Source organism: Macrosteles quadrilineatus, unplaced genomic scaffold (genome assembly GCF_028750875.1).
Source record: "Macrosteles quadrilineatus isolate MER2022 unplaced genomic scaffold, UCM_ALF_1.0 Scaffold_1__1_contigs__length_201487025, whole genome shotgun sequence".
Lineage (NCBI taxonomy): Eukaryota > Metazoa > Arthropoda > Insecta > Hemiptera > Cicadellidae > Macrosteles > Macrosteles quadrilineatus.
The window spans coordinates 159,721,095-159,740,648 of record NW_026542594.1 but is presented as its reverse complement, the minus strand read 5'-3'; positions in this window follow the sequence as shown (position 1 = coordinate 159,740,648).

Here is a 19,554-nt window from a genome sequence, read left to right as displayed (position 1 = left end):
ATATAATCCAAAACTACCTTCCTGGACAATGCTATCTTCGTTAATATCTGCTCTAAATAAATTCTAAAACATACTAGGAACAGATTCATATTGAGTATAAGGAATCGACAGCTTGATAACTAGATTTTTTTTTTTATTGCTGATAAAATTTGAATTGTACAATAGCAATATTGGTTTAGTTTCAAACGCAGATAAATGTATTGTTTTTATCTACAACAATTTTTGTAAACCATCGAGTTCTAATTTTTTTTCACAATTGGTAGACGGTATTACTGTAAACCATGTGAATCATCGGATATTCAAGTATCTAATTCACCCCCTCTTCTGATTACTACCCCCTTCCCCCTCTCTTAATCTCACTGAGAGATTCGGTTGACTGTTTACCTTGCATCAGGGATGTTTGTTTTTGCTAGAATCAATTACACTGGTCGATTGGGCTTGCAGATCAGTTTAGTTGACAACTGTGTCACAACGAGGAAAGGGTGAGTGGTAGAGGGAGAAGTAGGCCTACAACGCTACCTCTCTGAATAGTAGTAGGATCGATAATGTATAATACATACAGGGAATCATTTTACGATAGTTTATGACTCTTTGTCCATGATTTTTTTAAATAGTTTATTTATTACAAATTGGTGAATCAATGTAAGTTTAAAAAAATAATTAATTAAATCTGTGCATAAACCTAACTTTTTGGTACCTTTGATAAAACATTCATCTTCTGTGACAGTATTCCTGTCGTCTTGCCATATCTCTTTACTTGGATTAAAACCACATTATGCCAGGAGAATCTTTTGAAAGCGTCATTAAAAAAGTTAGTTTAGTTTACTGATAATTTTTGGAAAATAAATATGTATTTTTGGACATACCTTTACATAAACTTGTTTCTTCCTTTTAGTATGAGGATTCATATTCTAAAGTCCTGAAACGTTTTTATGGACGCCCTGTATAATGCCTCAATGAAGGTTTAACTGACCAATCGGGTTGCATGAAGTACATCTGAGTGGACTCATTATAATTACGAAATTGATTAAAAATCACACATCACCTGTGATTTGTACATTCTTCTCATCGTAAGAGTGTTAAATCCTACTACAAATTGATATACTTTTGTTTCAACTTTTCTTAATTTAGAATTGAACATCAAAATGATTCGATCTGCGAATCCATTATTTACATTTGAATAAAGATAAGAAAGTATTGTGTGCCAACTTACACTTTAGAGGTGATAGATTTATGTTAACTTCTGCCACAAGCGATCTTGTGGTTAGGTTTCAGTTTATAACCTTTACGTATGGTATCAATTATCTTCATGTAGAACTGTGTTATATTTCCATATAATCCTAATCATTGCAACTTTAGGGGGAAAACAAACCGATGGAATGAAATACTATCTTGCCATTTAGAACAGGTGAACAGCTGCCAATGTCAAAAACAGCAATACAAATATTTTCCGTGTTTTTCTTTAATCTTATAATCTTATAAATTAGATACTCTAAAAGCAACCCCTCAAGGACCACGAGCACTAAGCAGTATTCTTCCCCTTCCCTGGAGAAGAAGGCACTTCATCCGTTGCAGATTTTGGATCTCCCCTCAGGATGTTTTCCATTATTGTTTTTTGTTATTTTATTTTAGCACTGAGATAAAAGCTTCTAATTGACGATGTAGCACTTTCACTTTACATGGATATATTGTGTTTTAAAATATTTGTGTAAGACTGAAAAAGCAACTTAAGTACATCGGAAAGTAAAACATAACGTTGAACTTCACGGAGACAATGTAACTGTTCAGCTATATTTAAAGATTTTTTTTTTACTAAGAGATTTACGTGCACAAAAATAACCAACCCTCGGTATTCGAATTGAATCCACTCTGCAGCAAAACTACGGACTGAGATAATTTCTAATTATGATTCTAAATCTGTATAATACATCAAATTTGACGTTTTAAACATGTTAAACATGTAAAATTTATTAAATTAAAAAATCTTTGGGCTCAAGGAGTAGCATGCTTTAAAACTGTAGGCAGTTTGCAGGAACAGGGCACTCTGCCCTAGTAACAACGTTTTTTATGTTAATAGTCAATAAAAAAAATAAATTATTTATTTTCCCATTTTTGTTTTAAATATGTCTATAACAGGTAAACTACTTCATTTTACTTTTCATCCAGTATTTTTGAACTCTACACAGTAAGAATTTTTAAAGTATTAAAGTTTTCAATAAATGTGACCCATCTTTCTCCTGTTATTATGTTCACACACTTAATAATTCTAACGAAAAAGTGTACCGTGTCATCAATCATTATTCCCATTTATGGGAAAGCACAATGAGAAATCCATTATTTTTCCGTCTTTTAGCTCTCTGTATGCCTTTCTGTAAACAAAGGTTTTCTGGTTTACTGGTCTACAAAGAGTACAAAACATCTGTTTACTGTATGGTGTGACGACATAGTATGTTACACTATAATGACACGAGAAGTAAGTGTTTGCAGTACGAATACGATTGTACTGTGGTTCCGTGCGAGATTTGCTGAATACGGGATTTCGTAAAAAGTTTCCTGAATGAGTCGTGTACGATACTTTTCGCCGGAATACCACCAAGAGTATCGTAAGTGTACAGGGTAAGTACAATACAAACTACACATACAATAATAAGACTTACTGTACGTTGACACTCGAGATGACTGATATATAACTATGACTATGACTGATATATGACTGATATACTGATCCATTTCTGTAAACGCCTTTCTAGCCGCTAAAGAGTACTTCAGTATATTATGCGTTGTTATAAGCCAATTCATTGTTATTTTTATCGTTATTATAAATTGCATATTCTACATTTAGATATTTTTTTCATTTAATATAATTTAACTAATGCACTAATAAATAACAAGTTCATTAATATAATTAATAGTGCTGGCAGTAGTTACATTGACTATTGATTAAAGAATTAGACATCCCATCTATATGACCCAGCTGTTGTAAATTTTTTAAGAATATAGTTGTAAAATTTTAGCAATGACATTTACCGTTGCTTTATTAACTTAATAGTTCAGATGAATTTATCACACCTCATGAAATTTCAAAATATTTAAAGAATATAATCGAAAAAACTTTCTCAAAAACGTTGTTAATTCCTTGACGATTGTTTTGGAAAAACTATTAATAATTATAACATAAACAAATATCTTAACTTTAACTTTTGCAATCGTGGCTAAAAGATAATATAAAAATAGAGGCCATAGAAATCTTAACTCTTGATTCATTCCATAAAAGCAATGAAAATTCAAACCAACAGCGTGTTAAAGTTGAGTTCTTATGTAGATAAGAGCGATTTACTTTGAGTGTTGGAGAAATTGCCTTATCTCCAGTAAGTGGGATTTTAACAAAGATGAAGACAGCTAAACATCCTGGCGTTTTTGCAGTATGAATATTTTGAATTTTTTAAACAAAAATAAAAAGTAAGGGTTTTTAATTTGTTACCATTATTAAACAATTTTGATTGAGATATTTAAAACAAAAATATACTGTTGGCTTCTATGGTTTTTGTAGCCTATGGCATAATGTGGGGTTTCCTAACTATTCATTATTGTCATAGATCGTTATCATGGATTTTCAAATAAACCATACTCAGATTCGTACTTATAATATAATGTGAATGAGCAATCATTAACAAATATATTTCAAACTAACCTGCCAATGTTGTGTAAAAAATATATATACAGTATTTCGTTTTACAGTATTATACTATCTTAGGCCCGTATTACACTATCATAGTTCTATGACATATTATATTATCAAATATATGATAATATGTTCTCTCAAGGAGAACATATTATCATAGTTCAAAACCATTATAATAGTTGGTACATTACACTGTAATAATTTTCATCAAAGACATATGATAATAGATATATGTCATAGAACTATGATAGTGTAATACGGGCCAAACAGATGTTCACACTTAAACAATTAATAGATACTTTTTAAGTTAAATTTGTACTGTTTGTGTGGGTTAATCTTTACCGATCCTAATTTAAATACTATGCTAAATGTGTTATATATTCAAAAATATGTACATATAGTAGAAGTAAAAATCATAGAATAATGTTTTCATTTCATCTGTAACTTTACCTAATTTAACAGCAACACTTGCATTCTGATATTATTTTAATGTCCAACTACGATTATTAATTGAAGAGTAATTCATTGTTCCTCGTAAAGATTGAACTGATAGTCAAGTTATAGGCTCTTAAATCCTACTTCAGATTAAACCAACATAGTTGTCGATTACCCTGTAAACTGAACTTATGGTTCTATGCACTTTCCATGTACAGACACATGGAGGGAGCATAAAACTATATTAGAGCGCGGATCATCAGATACAGTGGACAGTTTCAGTAATATCTGTACACTAAAATGATTTAAAGTAGTAAATTTTTAATTTCCAGTACCCTTTGGAGCACCTGTGGTCACAGCAGTTTTCGCGTATTTAATTCTAATTTTCATGAATACATTTTCTTATCTGCTTATTTAATGTTTCTTATGAGCCAACCTTGTTATTCTTGATAAGGATTTAAAAGGATAAATTCTTGAAAAGTCTGATTCATATGTTTCTTTTGTCAATTGTTTATCTTTATCAAGACCTGTAAAATCCTACCAAATTCAACTATACTTCCCACTTGAAAATTTTGAGCAACCCCTACCCCCACTAGGGAAAATGTTTCAAATAAACCATGATTATTGTGCCCCACTATATCTAAGAAGGTTGCTACAAACCGGTATGGATCATAAACATAAACAAAATGACGTTGTTGGCCCGAATCCTATACTAATAGCATTGAACATATGTTTTGGCAGTTCCATTTAAGCAATGTTAAATTATGTTTATTTTCGGGCCAAAAACGTCATTTGTTTATGTTTATGATCCATACCGGTATTTTTCTAGTAATCGTGCTACAAACTGATTTCAAATATCTCTGATGGTTAAAATGTTAAGGGGGTGCAAGTTACTTTTCAATCACCCTGAATATTTAATTGTTATTTAACAGAACCAATGATAATATTTAATCATTATTTTTTCATACAAAGTGCTATCAATATCTATCCATACATATGTCTCTGTAAAAAGAATAAAAAAATATCAGAGAACGTAATTTATCAGAAAATATTGAATTCTATGATGAAAGTATGTTGATGCAAAAAGAAGAAAAAAGTAAAATAAAATAAACAAGCAGTGCATATTAAATCAGCTGTAAGGAAATCCTAATTCGTATTCATAATTAAAGCATTAGCATTTTGCTGATTTCACCAAGCTGCTAATGTACTCAGGTAAGATTATTACGTAAGCTAGTTTAATTTAAGCCACTCATTATAAATATCAAGTTTTGTAATTAATTGACAGTATTCGTTTGACGTTATGTATACCTTTAATTTCAATACTAGTAGTATGGAAGAGTACGTTTAACATTTCGATAGATAATGTACCTATTTTATTTTATTTTTGAGTCGAGTTGTTTTGCAAAACTAAAGAATGGATTACCATGGTAAAAAAAAAACAAAACAAAAAACTGCTCAACAAATCAAACCTTATAAAATTTCCTGAAAACAAAACCTTACCAACTTATATGTTAGCAAAATAGTTCTAATGTAAAATATATGTAAATAGTTTCATATATTCTATTCTGGCTAGGTTATATGTGTTATGTCTGCTATATTCTTCATTACCAAAATATGAATTTCAACTTAAAACTCTCTTTGTAAAACTTATAACTGCAAAAAGTGTTTGAATAAATGCTTAACATTTAACACGAAATACTATTTTTATTCTAATAATAATAGTAAATTATTGCAATGTTACAACAAAGTAATGTGCTGTTAGATAGCCTCCTAGATGTTTTATGTATATAAATAAAAAATCAAACTCAGACTTAAGGACGAACACGTATGTTTAGAAAAGTATTGTAAATCAATGTATTCACATATAACCACCATAACCGATCGCTGTTCACAGCTGTTCAGCCAGCTGGACAGGGAGAGATTCGATAAAGTGCTTTTTGGTGGGACATTAAGATAAATTAATACATTCTTTGTAGTTGTATCATCATACAATAGGCTATAGAGTGTTTACTAGTTACTTAAACATTTAACAAAAGTGTGCTTAATTCATAGGTTAGCCGAGGGGTTGGGCTGTATTGCTACCATCAAATCTGAAGGTCGCTAGTTAGATTACAAGCAATATTGTTACCAGACCCAGATGTCGTTGAGATATAAAATTAATGATGATTTATACCAACAGGTTGACGTTATGTAGTTACAAAATTAGTAGTTGGACTGTTTCCCTACAAAGAAGTTAGGCCTAATAAAATGCTAATTGCACAGATAGATATGCACGATAAAATCAGTGTAAACTTATACATTATTATTTAAATAAACCTAGTTAAAATGGTTTTGTACTTTTGAGTATGTCTTTTTTGTTATCACTAAATCCTTATTATAAGTTTCCAATATGATATAAGGTATTTTTTATAGGTGGTTAAGTGCTTTGATTTCGGCTATACATTTTACCTTGTACAAGAAATTAATATAGCCATAGGCCTGGTTCTTAAAGTATTTGGTCACTGGAGAAGATTTTCTTTGAATACTAAAGACACATTTATTGAAGTCCGTACAAAAAAAATGCACTTGAAAACAGAACTCCCAATCAAGCAACTGTTATATTGTGCTAATGAGTTTCACATAATGTTTATAAATATCATCCTACTTGACAAAGCCCCACAAAACATATCCTCCGAGGAATTCAGTTATTCCTTACTGAACAAACTTGTGCGGTTCAAACATGTTAAACAATAGAAGCTGCATTGCAGACAAGTCAAACTCGGAAAACGCCGCTCTTTGTCTCATCACTTGAATCTTTGTGTCAGTTTCAGTTGGCGTACCTCAAACACTTTTGTTGATTTATTGGTCATCATTTAGGCCACTTAGGAGACACATTTCACTGTTTAAAATATAATTTGGTGTTACTATCCGTTGAAAGTTATTTATTATTATTCGTAATAAATCAGAGGGATAAACTCTCGAAAACCATGATTTCATCTAAGATAAGAGCGATAACACTAATCTCGTCTAGTCGTGTCTACTACTCACAACTCCCCTTAACCACTGCATTCTTTCAATATTTCTTGGTATAATATTCCTAGAAAAGTATTTACAATGAACCTACAAGTAATCTTTTGATAACTTCTTTTAGCAAAATGGAAATATTGAAGTCATCTATATACATAAGTTATATTATTCATATAGTGAACACTTAGTTAAATAAACATGTTATTTTTAATAAATTCTCTTTATCTCTATTCTAGAAGAAGCTATTACTGCAGGTCTCTGGCTGAGACCTAGTCCCGCAACTACTGTTCTCTATTGTTTTGATGCCTCTAGAAGCCAAAAACATGGATTTGTATATTTTAGAAGGCAGTTAAAATATAAGAACTTTTAACAGTCTAGAAAAAATAAAATTTTTTAATGATATACATAGATCATGTCAACACAGAATATGTCACATTACTCTCTCTTAACCATCAGTTAACTAGGTTGGCACTCTGTGGTTTAATCTCCTATGACATACCAGTTATTCAATATCCAAAGTTTTAGTAAATAATGCCCATCGTGAACTTGACAAACAATGCCTTGTGTAGTGTACTTGCAATTTATTACAAGCTAGCGTGTAGGTAGAGAACGGCACAAATAGACCGTTAGCAATGCAGATGTGTGGTTACATTCAATTTGCTTGTAAGGGATCCATAACATCCAACTGAAGCGACACTAATCACCAAAACATCACCACAATCAAAAACGCGAACACAACTAGTGTCAAACTGCCTCAACGCAACAAACTTTTACTTACTCTACATATACATAGTGTATGGAGAAAGAATTGTTTTTGTCAAAATCTTCGAGTTTTTTAGGTCCTTCTTAATCTGAAACTCTGGTTTCCTAAACTGTGTCTGTGTGTATGGGTGTTTGAATGTGTGTGTGGATGTGTGCAGAGCTACAGAGTACACTTGTGGTATCTGTTAGATGCCATATGTGTCCAAAGGTTTTAATTCTTTTGTAAATTCAGATTTTCATTGGTGACTTTAGAACCCATAAAGTAACGGAAAGCCCGATCCGTTAGAAACTGTCTAATGATTTTGATTAAAACTTAGTATGTTATGGTCCTTTCAATTTAAACAAACCCGTACAAACCCCAATGCTTTCAAAATAACTGTTTAAAGGTTATTGCAAATTTTTTTATTTCTCCCATGAAATATGGTCCACTTCTTATTCATAAAGAGAGTTGTTGACAGGATAATGGGAGAAAGTAGGTATGTGTCGGACAGAATGCTGATACTACTCATTTTATTTGAATAAGAATATTATTGCAGAAAGACATATTTCATAGGTTGAGAATACAATAAGTTAACTACCTTTACTAATCTAGCATTTTGCGTTTAAAAATTAACAATGAGTTTTTTTTTGTTCGAAAATAAGAATAGGTATTAAGGACCTTTATTAATAAACAAAAATATTTTTCCTTGGAGTATTTTTATTTTAGTTCGCAGGCAGGCTAATCATTTAATTTGTTTGTTACTCCAGCGTAAAACAGGAGGGCATAATAAACAATGCTATACTTTAATCGCATGACAAAGTTTTGTCTCCAAATAACCTTAGTAAATATAGCATATTTGACAAATGCTTAAATGATTGATTAAGTTTTTGAAGAAAGCCATTCAAAAGTTAGATTGTGCGAATCATTGTAATGCTCTTTAATTAAGGGTATCATATCGCTGGTGACGGTTAAGAACAAAACCTTGAACCGTGTGTCTTAAGCTAAATATTCACAGTGAAAATGCATGAGGAAGTACAACCACTGTTTTAATGTCAGACGATCAGCTGGATTGCTGAAATTGTTCATAAAACGTTTCTCCAACATGTTGTAGGGAAAATATGAAAGAAAACGCAGCGCATGAAGAGCTGTCCAGCACATATTTCATGATTTCGGGACTAAGATAAGTTTGATATGGTTAGCACTTTTAATTAAAATGACTTGTTAGCTTTGCAACAATAGCAAAGATAGTTTATTTTTATTTTTAACTTCTGTGTCCTTACACCCTGTACAGCTGATACAATCTCATGTGTTCTAATAACAGGTTTCTCAAGGCATCGTCATACAATTTTTACTTGTTTCTGGCATCTGTCATTCCATTTAACAAGGCTTTCCAACATTGCCCTTACTAAAACCCTATGATACTTAATAGGTATATACTTATAAACAAAAACGTAATATAATTACTTCAACCGAACGTTTCAATCAAAGAAATGAGATCAATATCTCATTCGCTATTTATTTAATCCAACAGAAAACTTATTGTAAAAAAGAACAGTTTTATAGTTCCTGTACAATAATAGATTGTAAAGATTTTAAATTAAATGCTTAAACTTCGGTGTTTAAGCATACGTTTCTACTTCATAATACTTGTAGGTAATGATCCGGCTTAATTAGCACCTCAGCTATTTACAAACTTTATATTGTGTACAAAAGTACAACAAAACTTAGACATGAATGTATTCTGCCATTTGAATTGATGAGAAATGACTTCAAAAACAAAAAAATGACCCAGGAGTAACAAACTGGTCTTACAAAAACATAAATTGAACATGTTCATTTCCTGGCCTCTGTCAGAGTTTCCATTTAGTGTAAGGTTTTGTGCCTGGTTATAGACGAACTGTTATTCAATTGTATTGAATTCGTTTGGTCCTGAAAACATTTATCATGAATTTACTATGCATAATGTAAACAAGCCTCATATTGGTAGCTTGTAACAGCAAAATTAATCAGAATGTAATCATTTTTTTATTATTTTTTAAATTATACAATAAAACTGTTAGGAAATAAATGAGTCATGATTTTGGTGTGTCAAGGTGTCAAGTATAATGTAGTCTGTCAAGCCTTTGATACATTTTGGATTTGGAAAAAAACTAAAAATATAGTTTCTTAAATACATGTTAAACTTGCTTGGGTGGTTGAGCCAAACACATTTAAGTTGACCAATTCATCTTTTTTATCCATTTTGTCGAATTAGATATTTTATCAATTGGGAACTCGTCTTAATAAGGAGTGTGTGAAGTTAGTATAACAAATTTGCTAATATTTTGCTCAGTTCTGAATAAGGCAGAACTTTCATTAAATGACTAGAGAGAGGCATAGTTGCAAAACTAAAATAAATGCTTTTATTTTTAACTTTTTTAGGAATGATTTTGTGTTTATAGTACTCTAAGGTAAGCAGGCATCACAGTTCCATTTTCATTGGAATTTAGATGAGGTACTCTTTCTATTTTACGACTCATATAACTCATGTCAAAACAATAAACAAGTAAAAAAAAAAAACAAAAAAAAAACTGTTAAACTGACATTCTAAGTACTCTTTATTTAGTTTGTTATGAAATATTTTATGTAAGACACTTCTAACTATATACCTTTTTTCATTACCTAACATGTTTTATTTTGTATATGTTCCCTAACTATTATTAATTAAATAAAACAATTGCCTAATTTATGCTTATGGTCAATTAAATGTACAATAACTAAAACACATGGGAAATTTTTTATAGCAAGAAATTTAATATTTCAAACAAAATGAAAAAAAAAACTCTAAGCCATCAGATCAAAAAAAGGTTTAATGTTGGTGAGCACGTTTTCAAGAAGTGATTCAATAAGATGAACCAAGCAATAAAACAGAGATGCCTGCGGAGCCACTGCTGTTGTCTTTCCATTTGTCTCTCTTTAAACTTAATATAATTTGTAATTCGGATTCGTTTCCAGGAATAAATTGTAATTGTTTATGAGGTGTTTTTGAATAAGATGACTTTGAGGCTTCCAAGCTGAAAGAATATTTGGAGGGCTTAGGGGTTTAAAGTAATTACTGACACAAAACAACACTGATTTATATAATAGAATATCTTTTAAAAATTGATCGAGATCGCTATAAAATATTATTGCCCAGGCTAAATATTATGAACAAATAGCGTAGATACAAGTAGACAATACTTTGGTTTTGTAAACTTATCTTTATAACCCTTGATCAATAACGTGTTGATCAAACACTATATATAATACATTTTCTTTTAACAACCATACGTAATAAGACATTTACGAGTAGCTGTAGTTAGAAGAAATGTATAAAAGCCAATTAAACTAAATACATTTTATATATTTTAACATTGAATTGTGTTATATTGTATTCTAAACATTTAGTGCGCAGATTGTTGGAGGCTTTTGTTTAATTCGTTAGTCATTGATCGCATTTACTGTGTTGATAACCTGGAAATTTACCAAGTTGGGATTTTGGAATTCCAATTTAAAGATGTACGGAATATTAAAAACATAAAACATGGCATAAGATAATTATACCCTTACAACTGGGAACCCCAGCTTTAGATTGAAGAGTGGTCTTAAAATGTCCCATACCTACCCTCCCCTTCTAAAAGACTGACCTCTTGTTCAAGAAATCCAAACGATCTCACACTACAAATTTTTTAGACAATTATTACAACGTGGTTCAGTAAACATTTCCGCCTTTCTAGATTGTAAGCTGCCAGTTCTTGGATAGTTTGAACATGACAGTTATTGTTAACGCTTGGTCAAATCAGCTGTAGCTTACTTCACCAATAACTCCAATGGAGCACTTTTTTGGCTATGGGGGTTTTTCCCCATTGGTTTTCAAAAAAGCTGTCATTATGATATAAGAAATTATAACAGTTTAAGTTTCACTCTCACAATAAGTATTGGATGATTTTGAAAACCTTACCTTTTCAAAGATGTCAAAGATTAAGTCGAAATAGTGTAAGAAAGTAAACGGTTTTGCGGTATTAATAATGGGTTTTTTTACTTACCCTCAATGTTTTTATTCGAAGTGTGTCGAAGTGTATTGCACGCGACTACCCGTGAAGGTGTTTACGGCATTCACAAGAAATACTTGGCACGAAATATCATGATCAAATCATAAACAAATAGGTTACTTCACGACTATTTCAAAGCTATAGTTGGCCATAGAAATTAAAAGACCTAATAAATGGAATTAGAATGATTAACTGTTATATAAATTAGTTAATTTTATTAATGTGACAAATTATAACACTGTATTCTTAAAAACAATTTGAAATATATAAATTCCTATAGAAAATATGCTTGGTTTTAAAATAAAAGACATTTTTATTTAAAAATGTATTAAGTAGTAAGAATTGTATTAGTATTTGAGAGGAGTTTTTAAGCCTGACTCATAAAAGTTAAAACCCTATTACATTATTAACCTTCTTCTTACACCAATTTAAATGTACACGATTTATAAATATATCCGTACCTTATAAAGCTTGTTTTTTTTGCTATAACCAATTTTGAAAAAGGGGCCATTTTGGACGAATATTTAACGAAAACATAATTACAAATCGACGTGGGCAATTCTCTACCGAGGCAGTAGTACCGTCGGTGGCTAATTTGAGGCTAACAGCTCATCTGCAATTCTAACCAACACTTAGATGGTTTGAATACAATGGTTGGGCCTCATATTCCCTGATGTAGGGCAGTTAACAAACTCTTATCAACAACTCGGTATGTTGGCTTATGTATTATAGAAAGTCATTAATATGTATTGTTCACTGATATTTGTAGTAGTACAAGAAAGATTTGATCAGTAAAAAATTACGAATTTTCTCTTGATCAAAAACAAAATACTGTATATTACTCGAAGGATTTTAAATATTTTCTTAGTTCATTTATTAAGATTAACTGGAGGCAGTTTCCTTCTTCGACAAATAATTTTTAAAAGCGTTTAAAATGTTCCTTAAGTCCTGGAGTAATTTAAACTGAATAGTCCACTAATCCGGCATTCGATAATCCGGTACTTTTAGTTCCTTAGGTCTGAAAGTTTGTATGCATTTTAAAGTAGTTTTAAAGCGATCGGCAAACGTCAGTACCAATCGGCAGACCTCAATATATTCATTCCTGCTAGTATTGTAATAATGGTGGTTTTAGAAGACGTTCAATTATTCAACACTTTCATTAATCCAACACCAAAGCCCCGAACTTGCCTGATTAACAAGTGTCTACTTATGGGAAGTGTTTCGAATTTTAGTTCTACTTGGTTTTGATAGTTCAGCCGAAAGCAAAGATAAACTATACTTTACAACCATTCATCTCATAGGCACCACAAGGTTAAACTTGCAAACCATCTTCTTTAACAGCATCTCATGTACTAATTGGCTTTCAGTACAATCCGTAGAATTTCCGTTTACATTCAGTAGTCATATATACTGTACTTATACTGTATTTAGGGGAATAATCAAAAATGTCTTTTTATTCGATTTGCTTTTTGGTAGAAGGGTTTATCGTTTTTACCTGATTTCAGTTTGTCTTTAATTCGTTGTATAGCCTAGTATGTTTCGCACTGTGTAGTGTGTATATTTGTTTACTTAGACTAATGACCACATGTAGTTGGTATGTTAGAACCTTCCTGCTCTAACTGCATCTTTGCGTTGCTGATGCTTCTATTGGTGTCGCTGTCTACCTGTTTGTGTCCGCTGTGCTGTAAATTTACATTCGGACTTTTTAAAATTAAAACATAGTTTTTGTTTCCCTTTAAGGTATGTTTAATTTATTTAAAGGCCACTACACATGACAACGGAATCAATGTTTAGACATATAATTTTCTTGGTAAAACTAAAATAATTACAAATACCAATAATTTAAAAAAAAGTGTATTTTACATTGAATATGATAATCCAAATAATTTTGAAACAAACGCGACTAAATCAGTAATTGAATATACCGTAGTTTCAGATAATATATTAAACACTTAGCACGTGCCAATATTTTTTTATGTTTGTAAACAGGCATTGAAAACCTGCAACCACCCTTTTGGAATTTGGCGGGATGTAGTTTACTTTGTCTCGAGTTAATGGTGCGTCGAATTCGATTTCCATTGCTGACACCAATTTGTGAGGGTCGGCAATAGGGAAAGGTAACAAGGAGTAGCGTGGCCAGAATATCAAATAGTTTCAAACTAATACTCGTCAGTAACAAGTATAAGTTGAATTTGTCTATAGTGAACGATTGATGAGTAGGCATAACTTTGCCAACAGAGTACTTACACTTAATACAGTTAGTGACGATTGAGAGGTTGTTTATACAATTATGATTTGTTGTTTTCCCAATGATTTCAATTCCTTATACCACTGAATAAATAAAAATTTCTATTAAATACAATATTCGTTTGTGCAATGATGTTATAAGTCTATTTGTTGCTAAAGCTGTGCATAATATTTTTTTCTGTTTAATTGCAATCCATGTTATTGAAATAAGTGAGAATTGAAATGTATCAACAAGTAAAATATGCCTATTTGAAAATTGATATTTTGTGATTCTCCCACTTTACTAAAAATCTGCATAACGCACTGAAAATAAAGAACTAAATCAAACGAACGAGTTAAACAAACATTACGAGTGCTACTAATGTATTGATTAAGGGCTATTTAAATACTAAGTGAAACCCGGCGAAATCAACAGTTACTTTGATACCAGGCATGGGCTATGTCAAAATTTTTAAACCGGATTGATTTTTGTTTTTAAATTGTAAGAATTATTTTATTTTATTTTGAGGGGTATCTTTAATTTTTTAATTTTTAATTTGCTTTAACTTAACAAGTGTTTAGAACTTATATTCTGATGGTTATATGTTGGCCAGGACTAAGATATTTTATTTTATTTTTAATTTTAATGAATAAGTTATATTATTGTTAACTAGAAAAGTTGTTTTATGTAAGTGTATATATTTTTTAAGAGTGACCAGCGAGTGCCATGGACTCTTCCTCACACACAGACGTGTAGTCTTGTGAGGAATATTTTTTCCTTTATATAAAATATGTCACTTTTTATTTATTGTACTTTATTGGAAATAAAGAATCTTGAATCTTGAATCTTGAATCTTGAATCTTGAACTTTTAAGCTTCCACTCATTCATCTAACTGCGATAAATAGAGAAAAAAACAGTTTTTAGCATTTAACATTACAAATATGTGGTAGATGTGTCAGTCAGACAATGCAACCTTAACTAAACCCAAATGGCTGTGAGCTGTCAATCAAATTTTTGAATACAAATCATCTCCATATTCACTTACATAAGTTTATATGATTATCATAGTTGTATAAGGTTTATAACATTTAAGTTTGTAAAATATTTCTACAGAAGCGGACAAAATAAATGTATTCTCCTAGATTAATAACCTAATGCTATGCACCTGGTAGGCACATTTCACGCTAAAAAGATGCATTCATATTTCAAGTAGGGGAGAGTTGTCTAAAATGGGGACGCTAGGCAATATGGGGACATTCCGGTACTGCTAAACTAGTGCTGCTATCAGCTGATCTTTGACGAACTATTGCGAACTAACCATTTCACTCTACTTTGAGCTAGTTACCGTTGATATACTGACTATAAGTTTCATGTTGCACACTTTTAAATATTTGACGATTTATTCTTTGGATTTTTGTCCGTGTCTCAACTGTGTTTTTACGTACCCAACATAGAGAGTTAAAAAAAGTAAGTGTTTGATCACTATCTTCAGTTATTAGGCTACAATTTGTCGTTTCTTCTATCCAAAAATCTCAAAGAGGAGGCTAGGTACGCCATGTTTGTTTTATTAACACAGTGGCGGGTCAAATGGGGACGTACATGGTAGGACAAAATGGGGACGTCCCCGTTTTATAAGAAATTCCCCATTTTGGACAGATTGTAGGATAATAACGTATACACATTAAAAACTTTTGGCATGAACCAGTGTTTTACTAGTTTATACGTTTTATAAATGTCTAACTGATATGCTTAAAGATATAAATATGGTAAAGTTTAATTAAAAAAACTTCAACTCCATAAATATGTTAAAATATCTATTAAGTTGAGAAATTATTAGTTTTTATTTTCTATAACAATCTTTCTAACATGTTTAGTCACTTTAAGAGGTAATATGATGAGTTTGATGTGTTTTGTATTCAATAAAAATGCTTTTTCATTTAAAAAACTCTATTTTGCATGTGCTCTTATGGCGTCCCCATTTTACCAGAAAGGTCGTCTTAAACGGGGACAATGTATGCATTTAAAAAATATATAATTTTATTGTTATATCTAGGGAATAATTGATCAAAAGCTACCAGTTTCTGTCAACACATTAGTGTAGTCTTGTTCTGTCTAAATTTCAAAAGTTTAGCAATATTTGTAAGCGAAATATAATGTGGAAACCACTAGAGTCCCCATTTTAGCCGACCTTCCCCTACGTTTAAGCATAAGAATGGTAAAAACTATTTTGTGATAGTACTATTGCAAATATAGGGTATTCACGCAACTAGTTAAAACTCCTATAATAATAAATAATAAAATTCCCCGTCTCAGGGGGCTGGCCAGAAACCGATGAGAACCTCTTCTGCGAAAGAGTGGGGGATTTTGGGAGAGCGCCTTGCGTCGATTTAAGAAAAATTAAAAAAATAATAATATAAAAAAGATAAAAGATAAAAATCGAATAAAGGTTTACTAATCGAAAAAATAGTTCTGTTCATGAGATAAAATTATAAATGCCTCAATTTCTACAAAATATGTACAATTAAGAACTAATCACATTCTAAGCAATATCTTTGACAAAAAGATAGAGTCACTGGTGGGATTTGATGCGGTTACCTCTTGAACATCAGTTGAATACTCTATCCACTACACCACGAAAAATGATGGCTGCGCGTCGTATCGTTTGCGGTAATGGTGTTGCCCAGGGCTACAGGGTGTTGCCTCAAGAGAAGAGAGTGACGTCACGCCCCCCACTCTTTCGCAAAAGTGGTTCTCATCGGTTTCTGACCAGCCCCATAAGACGCTAGTAACTCACATTTACAAATTATAATGTTGCTTTAGTATTTGTCACAAAAAGATTTATTTAAAATTATTACTAGTACTGATTGGTCAAATGGTATATTTAATAAATTAATGTTACGAGAAAAGAGCACACCTAATAGTGGAGAGTTTCTTTAATACTAAGAATGTTATATTGTTTAGTTAGGTCAAATACAGTTTTGAAATCAAATGAAAGGGAATTGCATCAGGGGTAGATAATCCATTGTGTTTACTGTATTTTGCTATTCATGAACTATTTTACAACCAGATTAGACCTAACTACTCCTGTTGAGTCTAGAATATTCATGGGGAGGCAATGTTTATATTTATACGTTACTTTGCTCAACAAACTTATAATTTGGTTTTGGTACTAGTCACTGTGTCATATGTGTTGAGTCCATTTAAACTGGTATGAAAACATAACAAATAAGATTGTAAACCTAATAACTTTAATTAAATAACGGGATTTTTAGTACCTGACTACCTTTTAATTTACTTTTGATGAACAATAAAATTGAATGGACGCAGGACGCGGAGGATTAGGATGAAGCTAATCGTCTGCTTACCTAAGTAATGTGACTTCAGATTAAGTGATCAACATCATTAAACATTTCGGACTAAAATCAACAATTTTGATACAATAAATGTAGCTAACCAAAGTACATACAGCTATTTCATACTTTGTTTACAAGAATAACATATTCGATAACAATTATAACATATTCATAAGTTTCATTACAATAAGACCTGTATGTACCAGTCCATTGCCTAATTATACTCCATGTCGGTTTCAATATTTTTTACCTATATTGTAATACAATATCCATTTATCCAAAAAAACATTGGACAACTTTTGAATACAGCCTCGTTTTATTAAATATGTAAAGTAGAAAAAACCAGATATTCTGGAATTTTTTTATATGATAACTAATAATAACATGTTATAGCGATTTCATTGGACATAGTTCTGCATAATTTCAAAAGCTCCCTATTGTCCTTTATAATATAATCTGTAAAAACTAACTTTAAACTAACTGTTTTAAGACGCTTTTAAAAGATTCACCTGACGTAATTAATGAGGTTTTAATCCAAGTAATGAGATATTGGCAAGACGACAGGAATACTGTCACAAAAGATGAAAGTTTTATCAAAGGCAAATCCAAAAGATTAGGTTTATACATACTGTAGATTTAATAAATTCATTTTAAAAACTTGCATTGATTTACTAATGTATAATAAATAAACTATTTCGTAAAATGGGTCCCTATAGGTATCGGCCCTATTAATATTCAGAAAGGTGTCGTTGTAGGCCAACTTCTCCCTCTACCACTCACCCTTTCCTCGTTGTGACAGAGTCGTCAGCTAAACTGATCTGCAAGCCCAATCGACCAGTGTAATTGATTCTAGCAAAAACAAACATCCTTGATGCAAGGTAAACAGTCAACCGAATCTCTCAGTGAGATTAAGAGAGGGGGAGGGGTAGTAATCAGAAGAGGGGATGAATTAGATACTTGAATATCCGAAAATTCACAGGGTTTACGTTGATACCGTCTTACCAGTCCGTGGTAAAAAAATTATAACTGGATGTTTTATAAATTTCAGTAGATAAAACAATAATTTTATCTTCAATTGAAACCGAACCAATATTGCTACTGTACAATGCAAATTTTATCAGCAATTTCAAAAATATTAATAAATCTTTTCTAGCTATCAAGCTGTCAATCACTTGTACTCCATTCTGAATCTGTTCCTAGTATGTTTTAAAATTTATTTAGAGCAGATATTAACGAAGATAGCATTGTCCAGGAAGGTAGTATTGAATTATATATCTACCATCGTCATTCTTACTCTCCTTGTTGCGGAATAATCTTTAACTACTTTTATCTACAAATCCAGTGAGCAAGCGTAGTTCATTAAGGCAAAAACGCAGACTCCTGAGTTTTTTTAGTTCATAGTTTAAACTAAAACTCGAAGCATGCCACCAAGGCAAGGGATGTCCAAGGTTCAAGGACTCAAAGTTATGGATTCTTATACATTTGTGAAATGCAGCTGGCTCTAAAATTATAGAAAGAATTCCGTAAAAAAAACATCGCTTATTATTCCAGGTAAGACATGTCTATATGCCTACCGTAGTATATAGGTATATCTCACTGATTTTACTGTGTATTGTAATGTGTAAGAGTGTTGTATAAGTGTATCTTTTCAACCGCAATAACGATTCCACAAATTGTAGATTAGCTCACACGATTTCATGCTTAAGTCACATGTCTGTTATGTTTCTTTCCAATTTGCTTTTTAGACTAAAATTATACAGCAGGTTAGTAGGTATAATGCCACTATGAAGGGTTACTGACCAATTGGACTGCACAAGGCACATCTGAGTATACATACAAGACTCCATCCATGCGAAATACGAAACAGACTAGATACCCACACCCCACTTGTGATTTGTACATCCTTCTCAGCATACTGGTGTTAAAACTACCAAAAATTGATAATGATACTTGTTTTGCAACTTTTCTTAACAATCTAGCTCAGCGTAAAATAAACCATCAATCCAATACCTAATAGTCGAACTTATTAACACTTGCT